Genomic DNA, 14,171 nt, shown 5'->3' on the forward strand with positions numbered 1-14,171 from the left:
GGGGGTGGCTGTTTACATAGCACGAGGGTGCCCATGGTTTTCAGGTGGTATTCAAAGATGGTTTGCTGCACGTGTTTTTGATAAAGGGATTAAAAGGCTGTACTCCTGTTAAAAATCAGACCTCCAGCATGGGGTATATAATTAACATAAACCTATATACCTTTTCTTTTCCTCAACTAAGTTCTCATGGGGAGCAACAGTTCCCTATGAATAAATGGAATTGTATTTGAAGTAATTACACTTGGCACAGATTTGCCCACTGCTGGTGGCACGGCTGTTGCTTGTGACTAGGCAGGGAGGGGAACTCAACAGAATTGATGGCAAACTGCTTTAATTTGCTTTCATACTAGCAAAAGCCTGTCTAAAATAAGTTGGGCATTTCAAGAATAATCACCACCACACAGTTAAAGTTCTATTACCATTAAACCAGTATTCAAAGAGGTTAGAAACTGGTTTTCAGCCCCTTTCAGTGAATTTCTGCATCTTCTGGGTCATAAATGTCATTTTGTAAAGTCAAGCTGGCAGTCCTCAGCAGGAGACCTAGAAGTGCCAGTGTTAATTAAAAATGTCGCCCACTATTTCCGTGTGTTCGTGTGGTGAGGTCTGGTTCTCCCCCATGCCACCCTTTAACCACTAAAGGACATCCAGAAGCAACAGAGAGAAATCGGAGTGCCGATGATGATTTTATTTTGCAATGGGTTTGAATGGCCAGGCAATACCACTGACGGCTATGGGCCCCTAGCCAGGCTATATAAGCAAGACGGGGAATGGGGAATTCTCCCTTTGTAATACATGTACCATGGCTGGATGCCAAGAAAACTCAAATAAAAGTTAAGGGCAGGCTTCCTTGGGCCTGAATTGGTAGCTCCTATAAAGGATCAATGAGAACCTGGAGCCCCACACATAATAAAAAACATGTACTTATGGGTTGATTCAGAGATAACTATATATTACTAAACAATTATGTGAAAAGCCTGTAAAATTTGCTAAGTGTTATATAATGGCCGGGCCTATACTTTAGAAAACAAAATAGGCATTTTAGATTTATTTGCCCAATTGGATTGATATAAATGATTCAATTTGCTAAGGGTGGCCAATAATCCAGTTTTGGAAAAGGTATATCTCCAGTGATACTCAGAATAATTTCAGGTTAAGGTGTGAAAAGCTGGTTTAGTTATATAAAATGTACACAGCTAGTTATCTAAATTTCATCACAACCAATTATAATAAAATACAGCAAAAGGGCTTTGGCCAAAACTCTTTAATACAATGGTAAGTCAGTAATAACATTGATTTCTACCAAATAGCATCAATACCTTTAGGTCTGGCAATAGCTCCAATATTTAGATTGATGGAAGAACTTTTTTTTTCTAAAAACATATGGACTCTTCCTACTTGTAGTATTCAGAAGTATTTGACTTTGGTCAAATGACCTCTCAGACTCTGTCTTAGAAACACACTGAAGGTTGTGACTTTTCCTTGTATTATAAATGCTGAACACAGTAGAATGTTAAACATAATCTTTTATTCCCAAGAGAGTGGCAGGTATGACGGCACATGCAAGATGCGTTCCAAACAGTTGTTTTTATCATGATTACTTTTTTAAGTCTCTGCAAATGTCAGTCACCATGTCCTTGTGCTCAGGTTGTAGGAAAGGAGTGAGAAGTAATGGAATCTTCTACTAGGAGTCACACTGGGACAAATGGTAACAAACTGAGTCCTGGTTTAGGTATTTCATTTTGCCAAGCCTGCTAGTAGGTGAAGAGGCCTGAGCACAGATCTTAATATTGTAGAGCTGTCGATTTTCCTTTATTCTTTTCTTCCCCCTTACCTCCATAGTTCCTCTCCCTGGTTTAGGTCCCGTTAATTAAATAAACATATTTATATATGGCTCTAGAGTAAGAATAGCAAACAGTGAAGTAAAAATGCCAACTCTCTTCAATGCTTACACCATTGACAGACATCACTAATCAATCCTGACCCTCTTTTAGGTGGAACCTCTTGTCAAAGTTTCAGGATCTTTCTGCTTCAGGAAACCACCACAACCAGTTGCAGTTGGTGCCTAAAACAAAGTTTATTCCCAAGTACACTTCACCCAATGTTCTTATTCTGGCACTGGGCTAGTCTTTCTCAGCTCTACACCTCCCTTGGCTCTACAGTTTAGACCAGGGCTGGCCATTTTGTAATGTTGACCTTCTTATGAGGCCCAGCTCTGTCCCCAAATGCACTTTGCTATACAAAGCCCAAGGTTTCTGAAAGCAAGAGAGAAACCAGACAATGCCCCTTCCAGACTCATTCCACATTTTCTGAAAGGAACTAAAAACCCATGAAATATTGTCTGTGTTTAACAATTTATTTCCTGTGGGGGGGATGTGAGAAAAAAAGAGTGGGTCTCTATAAATGTGTAAGCCTTGGTCCTCACTAGAGCTGACGGGAAGTAGAGATTCAGTATTTACCTTTGGAAGTGTGTTTTTAAAAGTTTCATGATCATTACTAGATTGCCTTCATGAGCACTTGAGGAGCACCTTCCCCATATATTAGTACACTCACTCATTTGGCTTCATGTTTAATTGCACTGTCTCTCCAGAAAGCTCTTAAGGACTTCGTCTTACACATCCAACCTTCATAATTTGGCTCTCTCCAAAGTAAGCACAGGGCTTTCCGGGCAACATCATGCTGCCATCATGGCCATGCGATTCTCACAGCTGCTGCTGAGCTTTCTTCTCTTCAGCAGGGGTAGGGGTGTGCACACTGGTTCCAGGCATTCTGGCATTAGAAGCCTTCCCAGTATCAAGGAGGCTCCGAGAGTCACCCAGCCTGGGCCAGGGCCATATTCTATTCACAGTGATGACTAACACATGTCCACATTCTTTCTATCTTTTGCTTCAGAGATCACTGTCTTCATACCTGCATGAGACATCTTCCCAGATAAAGAGGTTAACCAAAATTCAGGAGATGGCAAAATCTTGCCAATTTTTAATTCAAGACATTATAACTAAAAGCTTCGAAAACTCACAGAATATTAAAACAGAGATAGGTTCAATCATGAACCTAATGTGGCTGCCTGAAAAAGAGAGAGGAGCCAGAGAGACACAGAGCTGGAGGCTGAGAGCAAGGTGGTAGCTTGCACGGACCGCTAGAGAATATGCTGGTTGTGGCAATCCTCATCAGCTTTATAAGGAGTTAAGAAGATTGGAGTCATTTTCCGGGGGGGGGGGGGGGGGCGTTCCAAGTTTTTCAAATGTTTTTTGGCAGATCCACAAATACCCTTTTCCCACAATTACCTTTGCTTAAAGGAAAACACAGCTGCCATTCTGCATGTTAGGATGCAACACGGATTTATGAGAGCAAAGATTTCAGTGAGAAGAAACGTTTTCACAGCCTAAAAGATATTCCACTGTACCAGGGTGGGTTGAAATAAAAAAAAACAACCCACAACAACAAAGTGACTATGCTCCTTGGGGACCAAAGTCTTATTGAGAGAGGATCTATAGGTACCATTTTTCAGAAGAGCCACTTGATTGCGGATATTCAGGAGCTAGGATTTCTGGCTCCTCCCACCTCTGGGGTTTGTGCAGTAGAGAGAGCTGATACATGTACCCTGGGGCAAAACCAAGGTGTAATTACTGGACTGCTGTCACCTTGGGATAACTGAACCATCCCACCCATTACTAGCTCTGCATTGCTGGCTACTGATAAGAGGAAACCTTTAGAGAAAAGTGCTAACCCGAGCAGAAGCAGGGGAGTCACTCACTCTTTGAGTGGATGCTGCATTGCTCAGAGGGCCTGGCCCATGCAAAGTGCAGAATAGTGCCAGAGAGGATAATGAACCTAATTAGAGTTAGTCAGTATTTGCTATAGTTACAATCGCAAGTGATAACACTACTGCCTACTGTGCTGTTTTGTGTGATGTCTTCTTCATGTGACTACTTTTTCATAAATCAAAGCAAAAGCCAATACCAGACAGTTTCTTGTACAGCTTGCCTGACAATAAAAGTTAACACTGACCTTAGCTGTTATCAATCTTCATAAGTGTGTCCATGATGTGTCAGGAATGCTTCACCTTACAGAGGGGCTGTCACTAATGCATGCAAGGGAGTGACCCACTGCGTTAATGGGACTTGACAATCGGTACAGTCTTAATTAAGCCAGGAAAAAGTATGACGCAAAAGTATATAGGAGTTTTCTCCTCTATTTCTCAGTCCCTTCAGTACCTTGCTCAAAAAATGCCTCTAATCAAGTTTCATTTAGACTCATAGAGCAGACAATAGAGATCTCACAGGGAAAGTAGGTAGGTAGGCTTCTAGAAAAAGAAGACTTTGTGATACAGTATTTAGTTGGTATTCTTGGTAGAGAACTCCTAGACTTGAAGATAGATACTGTGTTTCTAGGTTCAACTAGAAAATGTTAAGGAGTTATGCTTTGGTTTTCAAAAAAATATCAATCTATCTACATTAGCAGAAGTGAAAAACAGTCTTTAAACATAGCAAGAGTCAGGGGCTGGGGATATAGCCTAGTGGCAAGAGTGCCTGCCTCGGATACACGAGGCCCTAGGTTCGATTCCCCAGCACCACATATACAGAAAATGGCCAGAAGCGGCCCTGTGGCTCAAGTGGCAGAGTGCTAGCCTTGAGTGGGAAGAAGCCAGGGACGGTGCTCTGACCCTGAGTCCAAGGCCCAGGACTGGCCAAAAAAAAAAAACATAGCAAGAGTCAGAAAAATTCAAGTACCAGCTTCTATCCCAGCTTCTACCTAGCATGTCTTGGAGATGAACTCTGGCAATTAGCTAATGTCCAACAAAAATCAACTCTGTATTAATGGCATGTAGTGAAGACCATCAATAGCTAGTTAAATCATACCATTAGGCTGGACATGGATTAATGACATCAGCCTAATTTGCTGAGTGAATTCATTTCAACGTGTATTTTCCAAGGGCAGGAAATGCACTTGTGGGGAGATGCATAAAGAGAACCAAATCCCTGCCCGCAGGAAGGGTCCAGTTACATCAGAAATGAGATTCACTATTCGCTATAACTCAATGGAGGATCTTGGTCACGGGCCCCTCAAGTACTCAACAGTCATTCTTTCTTAGATCTTCAGATTTTGTTGTTGTTGTTGTTGTGGTGGTGGTGGTGGTGGTAGTGGGGTGTGTGTGTGTGTGTGTGTGTGTGTGTGTGTAACTGTAAATCCCAAGTCATTTTAGGGCTCCTGCTCTAGCGAAAACATTCTAAGAGCAGAAGGCAAGACGCATGACAGTTTTACAAGTGCAATTCAGTTTAGAGAATAACAATACTGATATTAATGGAGCATCTGTTACAATGCCCCTCTTATCAGAGTTCAGGTCCAGCTCGTGTAGAAAGGGCACACACGGAGAAGGGAGACAGGGCACAAGTAATTGTGATACACATTAATAAGGGATTGAATTTCACAAACACAAAGGAGAAATAACTGTGTCTTTCTGGTAGGAAAGGCAGTGTTGGGGAAGACTTTACGGGGAATAAAATGAACATAGGAGGCAGGCCCTGGCAGACGAAGTTGACCAGGAGAGAAAAGGAAAGGTGGGCAGAGCTCTGAACACAGGCAACAGGGACTCAGCTGCAGAAGTAGGAGGAAAAAGCTCCTGCTTTTTTTTTTTTGGTTGGACAGACTGGATCTAGTAGTGAATGAGCTGAAGTGCAGGAAGCAGGATGGCTGAGGAAGTGTTGAAGGCTATTTTCACACTGTGCTACATAGTGTGGCCTACTATTATAAGTTTGGGGCATTTGTCTGAACTTCTGTATTATGATTTATTAGGCACTGTCAATTATTCAGCTTTGAAGCAGAAGCTTATTTTGTTTTTAATCATATAGATCAGACTGATGGATGAGTATCTTGTGATTGCAAGACAAGCTGTTGAAAGATGAAGAAGAAGAAGAAAAACAACAACCCCTAAGCATTTGCCACCACTTATACAACTGCAGAGGCGGGTCATCACAACTGTAACCAAATAACTAAAGATGTGCTGCAGTTGAAATGAGACTGCAGCTGTCATCCTGCACCTATAACCATCAAATGCTATAGTCATGAAAATAAGAATCATTGTTTCCTTTACAGTTAAGCAAAGGTTGTAGGTCAACTTAGAAACTACAGTTATAGTGATAAAAATAGCATATTATCAATCAATTGTAGGTAGGGACTAGGAGTCTCCATTAGCTTTCATTTGACAAGAGGATTCCACTAACTGCTACGTAGTCCAGCAATAGCTAAGTAACAATATTTGAAACGTTGGTGGAGGTTTTTCAGTGCTTCTTTATAGAAATGGGACTGTTACCTATAATTGGGTTAACAAAGACTACTGACTGGTGTACACACACACACACACACACACACACACACACACACACACACATTCTTTCTTTCTTTCTTTCTTTTTTCCTTTGGTTCTTCATTGTCTCCAACCTCCAGAGTCTCCCATTCTTAATTATAGACAAATAGGGGTTAACAAGCTTTTAAGGATGAACCTGGAAAGTCAAACTACAGTGTCATTTTTATTTCTGGGAAAAATAATGGTCTAAGTGCCAAGCAACTGAGTTCAGAACAAGTTTTAGGAACATTTAATTGCCCACAATCGTACATGAGTATAAATATTCTCAAGGTAAAACAAAGACCCATATGACGAGTACACTCTGAGCAAAGTAGTGGCATTTATCTTAGGAAAGCATTCCAGATGCATTTCTAACGAAATTACATAGTTCTCATTTACCATGCTAAAATGTAATTATTATTTTGAGTTGTGTTGCTGTTAGTTAATTATTTGACAGAAAACACATGCTTTTAAAAGCATGTATGTTCCCAATTGCAATTTTATTGTGGCCACAGATTATCCCCTAGAGAAATACGTATTGGATTATATGATGGGCATCGATTTAAAAAACACAAAATTCACTCAATAGAAACTTGAACTATTGATGCCTAGAATAATTAGCTAACTACTGAGTGCTTATCAGTACCAAGAACATGAATGGACATTATTGAATTCCTTCATAACATCTCTGAACTAACATTTTACAGATGTAGAAAACCCCATCTTACAGTAGGGTGGGAAGGAGAACTTGCTAGAGAAAATCTATTACATTATGTGAATGATAGCTATAGACATTATATTCAATAAAAAAATTTCACATATGTGGCTACTATTTCATTATAGATCTCAAAGAGCAGGAAAACTAGAGAAATTTTAAAAGGTTAAGAAAAAAAATCAGGAAGACCAAGAACCACAAACAGAGCAATGAATATATTTTCTGTCAAATGCTGTAGGATAATCTGTAGCATATTAAACATTCCTCTTTTCTTGAATCTATTTCCTAGATACTCTATCATATGAAAGAGCAATTTTAGAGCATGAAGTGCAAATAGATGTATCATTAATAAGAATGGATCAGCCTTTCCACAAAAGCTTAGCACTCAAATCTTTTAAAAGATTCTAGCCTTAATGTACTTTCTAGAGCAACAATCTTATTTTCTCCGCATCATCAAGTTCTGAGAATGTATTTTCCATTTGTCTTGTCATCAAGTAGAAAGGTGAAGATGTGTATACATTTTGGTTTTCAATTCTCCTATTAAGTCAGCTTCTCAGCACTCCAGTTCCAAATGCTCCAAAAGAGGTATGTATAGATTGACATTTCTGCCAAAGGACAATTTTTTTGCTCTGTAGTTTTTCCCAGAGTTAATGGAAAAAAGTTCTACTACTAATCTTTTCAATTCACCTCTGGGGAATTACAAAATAGCAGCAAAACCTGCAACGGTTATGCCAAAATGCAGTTCTTTTAAATTACACAAATCAAAAATAAACGGGGGGGGGGGATCTACAATCCACAAAGCATGTTTTCCTTTTTTAAAAAAAATTGTTATTATTGAGGACTTGTAAAAAGGGGTTACAATTTCATATGTCAGGGTATGATAACAGTGCTTCTTGGACAATGTCATCCCTTCCTTTGCTTTTCCTAATTTCCCCCTCCTGTCGCTACCCACAGTTACCTAGTTTATTTTTTACATAGTGTACACTGAACATAAGAACTATGGCAACAGTGCTTGCCTCGTATACATGAAGCCCTGGGTTCGGTTCCCCAGCACCACATATATAGAAAACTGCCAGAAGTGGCGCTGTGGCTCAAGTGGCAGAGTGCCAGCCTTGAGCAAAAAGAAGCCAGAGACAGTGCTCAGGCCCTGAGTCCAAGCCCAGCACTGGCAAAAAGAAAAAAGAAAAAAAAAAGAACTACATTTGCTCACCCTCCCCTCCTCCTGTGTCTCCCCCATACCTTTCTCTCCCCCAAAAAACCCAACCCCCACGTTTCCATATCCTGTACTTTAGATATTCACAGGAATCACACCTCCTTTGGGTGTAACCTTTGAGTTCCTCCCCCAAGCAGCTCCCTTTAGTCACTTTGTGTGTAAGTGCATAGAGCCCTGAATCCGTTATTCTGTCCAGTTGTATTTTCAATATAGCTTCTACATATGAGAAAAACATGCCTTCCTTTAAAAAAAAGTTCTTGTAAAGATTTGGATTTTGATCTGCACTGCAATGAAAGCTGTAAGGTTAACTGACCTGGGTGCTGACAATGCTAACCCTTCTAGGTCTCCAAGGACATTGGCTCCTATTATATAGGGCTGGTAAGCTTGTAAACATCTGACATTTTAATTGTATTATTCCACTAAACATTATAGCAATGCACATATGCATTTCCTACATCAGCAAAAAGAAGCTAACAGCTTACGTAGTCCAAGGCTACACAATTGCAAGGGTGAGTTGCAATGTAGCCCCATCCTTATTACAGAAATAAAAGTATCTGCCAGTTCCTGAGGGTTCGTCACGAGTTTGCTTCACCGCAACCTTCTTCTTTTTTCTTCTATCAAAACAGAAAAGTCATTGGAAGGGACTGGAGTACCTGTCCATGGGGGAGGGACTCTAGAAAGCAGAGTGGACCAATGCTTTGGAATGTTGTGCAGTTATTTAAAAGAATGAGTTGCGCTTGGGTGCCCACAGCTCATGCTTCTAGCTCTTTAGGAGGTTGAGATCTGAGGATCACAGTTTGAAGCCAGCCAGAGCAGGAAAGTCTAGGAGATGCTTAGCTCCAATGAACCACAAAAAGCTCCTTTGCTGGGTTCTGGTAGTTCATGTCTGTAATCATAGCAACCCAGGAAGCTAAAATCTAAGGATTGCTGTTCAAAGCCAGCCTCTGCAGGCAAGTCTGTGAGACACATCCAGTTAGCCCCCAGAAAAACCGGAAGTGCAGCTGTGGCTCAAAGTGGTAGAGCACTAGCTCCCAGGCCTGAGTTCAAGCCCCGGCCACACACACACACACACACACACACACACACACACACACACACACACACACACACGTATACACATGCGCGCACACACACGCACAAAGGAATGAATTGGATTCATATATGCTGATGTATGGTAATAATGTCATGCATATATTTTTATAAATATAAAACAAAATCTGTTTATTAGCACTTTTATTCATAGGCACAAATATGAATGGATAAATATCAAACTACAACTTCACAAATTTTAATTTTGACTTAGAGGAGAGGAGAAAAATTACGTTTTTCTTCTTAAAAGCAAGGAAAAAATACTTTAAAAATTACAAACGGAATTCCAACCATGTTGACTAATGTTCTTTGTACTTCCTGGCCAAAATCTCCAGAGACTATTTCAAAAGTTGATCATACAGTCCAATGGGAAGAAAAAGGCATACTTAAGGAGATTTATTTAATAATAACAGTAGAATTTTCAAGTGGACGAACAAGATACAATTTACCTGGAATATGATCTAATTTTACAAACTTTGGTTATGCTCAACCAGACATAAATAAAAGATTGGAAATCTAGAGAAATCCCATCTGACTATGCTTCTAATCCATTCTTTGCAACAACATGCCAAATTGGGCTCCCCATGAATTCTTAGGGGACCTTCCATAGACTGTGATTAGGAACATTTACAAATTGTACATATACCATCTCAGTGGTGTAAGATGGGTTCCTTGTTTTCTAAAGACCTGAGATTTCCTCAGATAGAATCCCATGAACCAAATCTTTCTTAAACCTTTCCTCTCTGATTTTTCAACCAAAACTATCATTGCTTTTGTCCCACTCTCTCAAGCCGTGAACTTTGCCAGGAGATAGTAAATATAACAAGCTAATATGTGGGATGGATTATTCATATATACTTAAAGAGTAAGTTGAAATTATAACGAATGTAATTGTTATATGTATATTATACTTGTGTATGGCACAGAGAACTTTTAGAAACAATGAACACTTAATTTTAACTGTGAGACTTATGGGCAATAGGCATAAGATGGCAGAAAAAAAATATTTCCAAGCCAGGTACTGGTGGTTCTCTCTCATGTAAATCCGAGCTACTCAGGAGTCCGAGATCTACAGGTCCTGGTTTGAAGTCATCTCAGGCAGAGACATTCATGAGTCTCATATCCAATTATCCAGCAAAAAGCCAGAAATAGAGATGCGGCTCAAGAGGTAGTGTGCCAGCCTTGTGAGAAAAAGCCAAGTGAGGACACAGAGTTCAAGCCCCAGTACTAGTGAAGAATGGAAGGACAAAAGGAAAAAAAAAAGAAAAATAATATTCCCAAGCAGGTACAAGTTTTGATTAAATCTTTATATTGTACAAGCATTGCCTTTCTAAGCACAGACTGTATTTAAACTCCCTCAAAGTCTGAATTTATTGTTCCATTATGCCCCACCCCATCTGATCTCTTCTCATTTAATTCAAACTATTCTTAGTATTTGACTCCTTCCTATAGACAGTCATTCTAGTCCTACCTACATTGAGAACATGTCACGATGACATGAGTTGAAGCTAGCTCCCCTCTATATACATATCAAGTCCTTGTCAGTCCTGTAGCCCTCTACCTTCCCATGCTAACATCTATCCCATTTGGGTCAGTTTTTGTATTCCCAACATACAAGATCCAGAGATACATGAGACATGATGCTCAACAGTTCCTCAAGAAATGTTAACATAATAATTTTTTATTTTAAGATTAATATAAGATTTTGATATTGTTAATAAACTCTCTCAAAGGCAGTTAATGTTCTTAACGAGTATAAAACCCTGAGGGCAGGGAATCTTATACTCTCAGAGCCAAGAGAACTTGGAGCATCAAAGGGAAGCTTGTCAATTAAGTGCTGTCACATTAACACCTTTAAGGAAATAATAAATATATGCTACTGAGCTATCCACTGAGGGAACAAGCCAAGCAAATGGCGACAGGGTGTCAGAATTCACTCATTATAAAGCTCTCCCAATATAGCAGAGATATGAAATTGGTCTAGGAAATTACAGTATCTTAACTCTCAATGACTTTAGAAACACTCTCAAACCAACAGACCACTATCAAATCAAAACCACAAATGATCAGAGTAGCAATGGAACATTCAGTTCCTGTTTCTGGTCTGCCGACCAGGACATTGAAAAGACGCATTCCATACTCATCCTGTTTTTGTTCTTTTGTGTCTTTTGTATTAGAGAAATACTATCATGCAAAGAAAGGAACCATTTAATGATGAGTAGTAACAAATGAGCTGTAATGGAGGTGTTATGAATGTAAATCAGGCGAGGCCTGGTGCAGCAAACAGCAGCATCTGGGCGTGCAGCTTGCAAAGTAATGAGACTGACGATGCACTGGCACTGGGTTTGATCACTTCATCTTGCTCAAGAGCGCTGCTGGGGACACAAAGGGAAGAGGCGCTGACCTCCTCCTGCCCACAGCTCACACAAGTACCTGAAATGAGAAGGGAGCAGAGACTGATCCGGCCCCCTTCTCTCTTCTCTTCCTTGCCAACACAGCCCTTTCCCAGAACTGATGGTTTCTTAGCTGGGGACCCAGCAGAAAGCAGGCTGAGCAGGTTTCTGCCATATGAGACGTCATGTCTGAACATGTCGACAGTAATTGGCCATTCATTTGTCATCCCGAAAGCAGAAACAGGTGTATGCTACCTTCAAAAATCTCAAACATAAACCACGCCGCATATACATTTCTCATGCAGGTGCTTTGTTGAGATCTATGCTAGTGGCAGGCTGGTGAACTTTCTAGAATCTCCATAGAAGGATCTGTCTCATAAACACCTAGATATTTCTGTAGAGAGAACAAAATGGGAAAGGAAAAAAAAAAGTCCCAGTATGTAACAGCAGCCCTTGGTCTTTCTGGAATAAATACTGTTAATTAGCAAATAGCTGACTTCTTTGTGCTTGAAAGATTCCCACAATGCCTGTGTAACACAGTAAAAAAAAAAAAAAAAAAAAAAAAAAAGAGGTTTCAGTTCTTGAAATGAGTATAAAGCCAAATACAACACTGCATAGTGTTTCATGCCAACTTCATCCAGAAACACTAGCTGGGGTGACTTGTGAAATGGAGCCAAGAGCAAGAACTCTCCTTAATGAGCACATCTATCAATTTTCAAGAGAAGCAGCTGATTGCCAGCATTTGGACATACAAATTCACAAAAGGAACAAGGCAATTCAACTGAGGGCCACTGAATGAGAAGGCACATGAAATACTTTAAGGCAGCCATGTGAGCAAGTTGGGGATGGCTGTGATATTTGGCGACACGTTAACATACGAACATGTGTGCTTTCATTTCAACATGCTGGGGAGGGCCAAGATACAGGCTTTTACAAGTTTTCAAGCATTCTGCCAGGACTCAATAAATAGTATGAACAAATTGCCACCTAAGATTAATAGATTAAAATGTGCCAGTGCTACTGTACACATGTTTTATTTACAAATACTACTCTTCGAATCTCTTTATCAAAAATAATTCACCAAATTTAAAGCAGCCTCCTTACATGGCTCCTGGCTAAATGGTGGAAAAAAAAAATCCCCCCACAGACATATATCCCAGCAGCCTGGGTCTTTCTCTATCTTTCTAAAAATCCATAAACAGTTCAATAGGCAAAGGTAATTTCAGAAGGGTAAAAAAGCTCATTCTCCAGAAACAAATAGCATGATGTATTCCTATGCCTATAGTTAAAATATATACATATATATGTATATTTATATATATACATGAATAACCCTTTGAAATAAGGAATTCAAATTCTAATGAAAAAAATATGATTGTGGATAGAATTAATAATCATGAGCTCCTTCAGACTGTGATATTATGTGGAGCAAAATGGTTAAAATTGGGAATCTCAAATATTAAAAATTTCCCATTTTTTCATATTTTTCTTGATTAAAATTAACAATGATTTCAGGGTATCAAAGGTATAATTAACATATAGCAATGTACTGATCTTAAGTGTTCATATTGCTCCTAAAGTCATATACCAGTGTTATTATCATTCAGGATACCAGAGACTATTTCCAATACCCAAGAAACTCCTCACGTCCCTTTGCAATCAAGTCGCTCTCTATCTTTATTAAGCACTTCCAGGTTCCTATTGGTATAATTTTAGTTTTGAACTTCATATAAATGGAATCACACACTAGTATTGCTTTGCACCTGGCTTTTTTGCTTAATGCAATGTTTCAATGACTTTTCCATGTTGTTTCATGTATGGACGGGCCTACTGGTTGATGACTCTTTGGGTTGTTTCTAAAATTGCTGTCTAACATGAATGAACCTCTATGAACATATGTGTACAGTCTCATTGTGGGTGCAGCTAAGACTGGAATTGCTGAGTCAGAGATAAAGTATATGTTTAAGTTTTACAAGTTTTCCCCAAGTGGTTTTTTTTTGTTTGTTGGTTGGTTATTGTTTTAAACCATTTTAAACCTCTACCAACAAAACACTAGAATTATAGTTTCTCCACATCTTTTTGGACAATTAAGTATTATCAGTCTCTGGATTTTAACCATTCAGACTGCTTTAATTTGCATTTCCCTGGCAACTAATAATGTGGAACCCTTTTCATGTGCTAATTGGCCATTCATAGATCTCCCTTTGAAGTGTAAGTCGTCTCCCTATTTTGAAAAAAAAATTCTCTTAGTGGAGTCTTAAGACATGCAGAACTTTAAAATTCTCATCTAATTTATCCATTTTTGAGTTTTGCTTATATTCTAAGGAAAATCAGAGAGACAGAAATAAGAATCTTTGGCAGACTGAGGCCATGAGGGATGGTTTTGTAATTATACTTTTAAAAGGACAAGAGAAACTC

The 14,171-nt window shown here is 39.4% G+C and overlaps 1 protein-coding gene and 1 long non-coding RNA gene across 2 annotated transcripts in view; one reads left to right on the forward strand and one right to left on the reverse strand.

The window, feature by feature from the left end:
• The window catches only part of Chchd3 (coiled-coil-helix-coiled-coil-helix domain containing 3), a 270,667-nt gene that overhangs the window by 31,946 nt on the left and 224,550 nt on the right, over positions 1–14,171 (reverse strand). The gene's annotated exons all lie outside the window — the stretch shown is intronic.
• LOC125347157 lies at positions 3,498–4,803 on the forward strand. Its single transcript, XR_007210116.1, has 2 exons — positions 3,498–4,492; positions 4,711–4,803. It is a non-coding gene; the product is annotated as an uncharacterized LOC125347157 (long non-coding RNA).

This window comes from Perognathus longimembris, chromosome 2 (assembly GCF_023159225.1).
Source record: "Perognathus longimembris pacificus isolate PPM17 chromosome 2, ASM2315922v1, whole genome shotgun sequence".
NCBI lineage: Eukaryota > Metazoa > Chordata > Mammalia > Rodentia > Heteromyidae > Perognathus > Perognathus longimembris.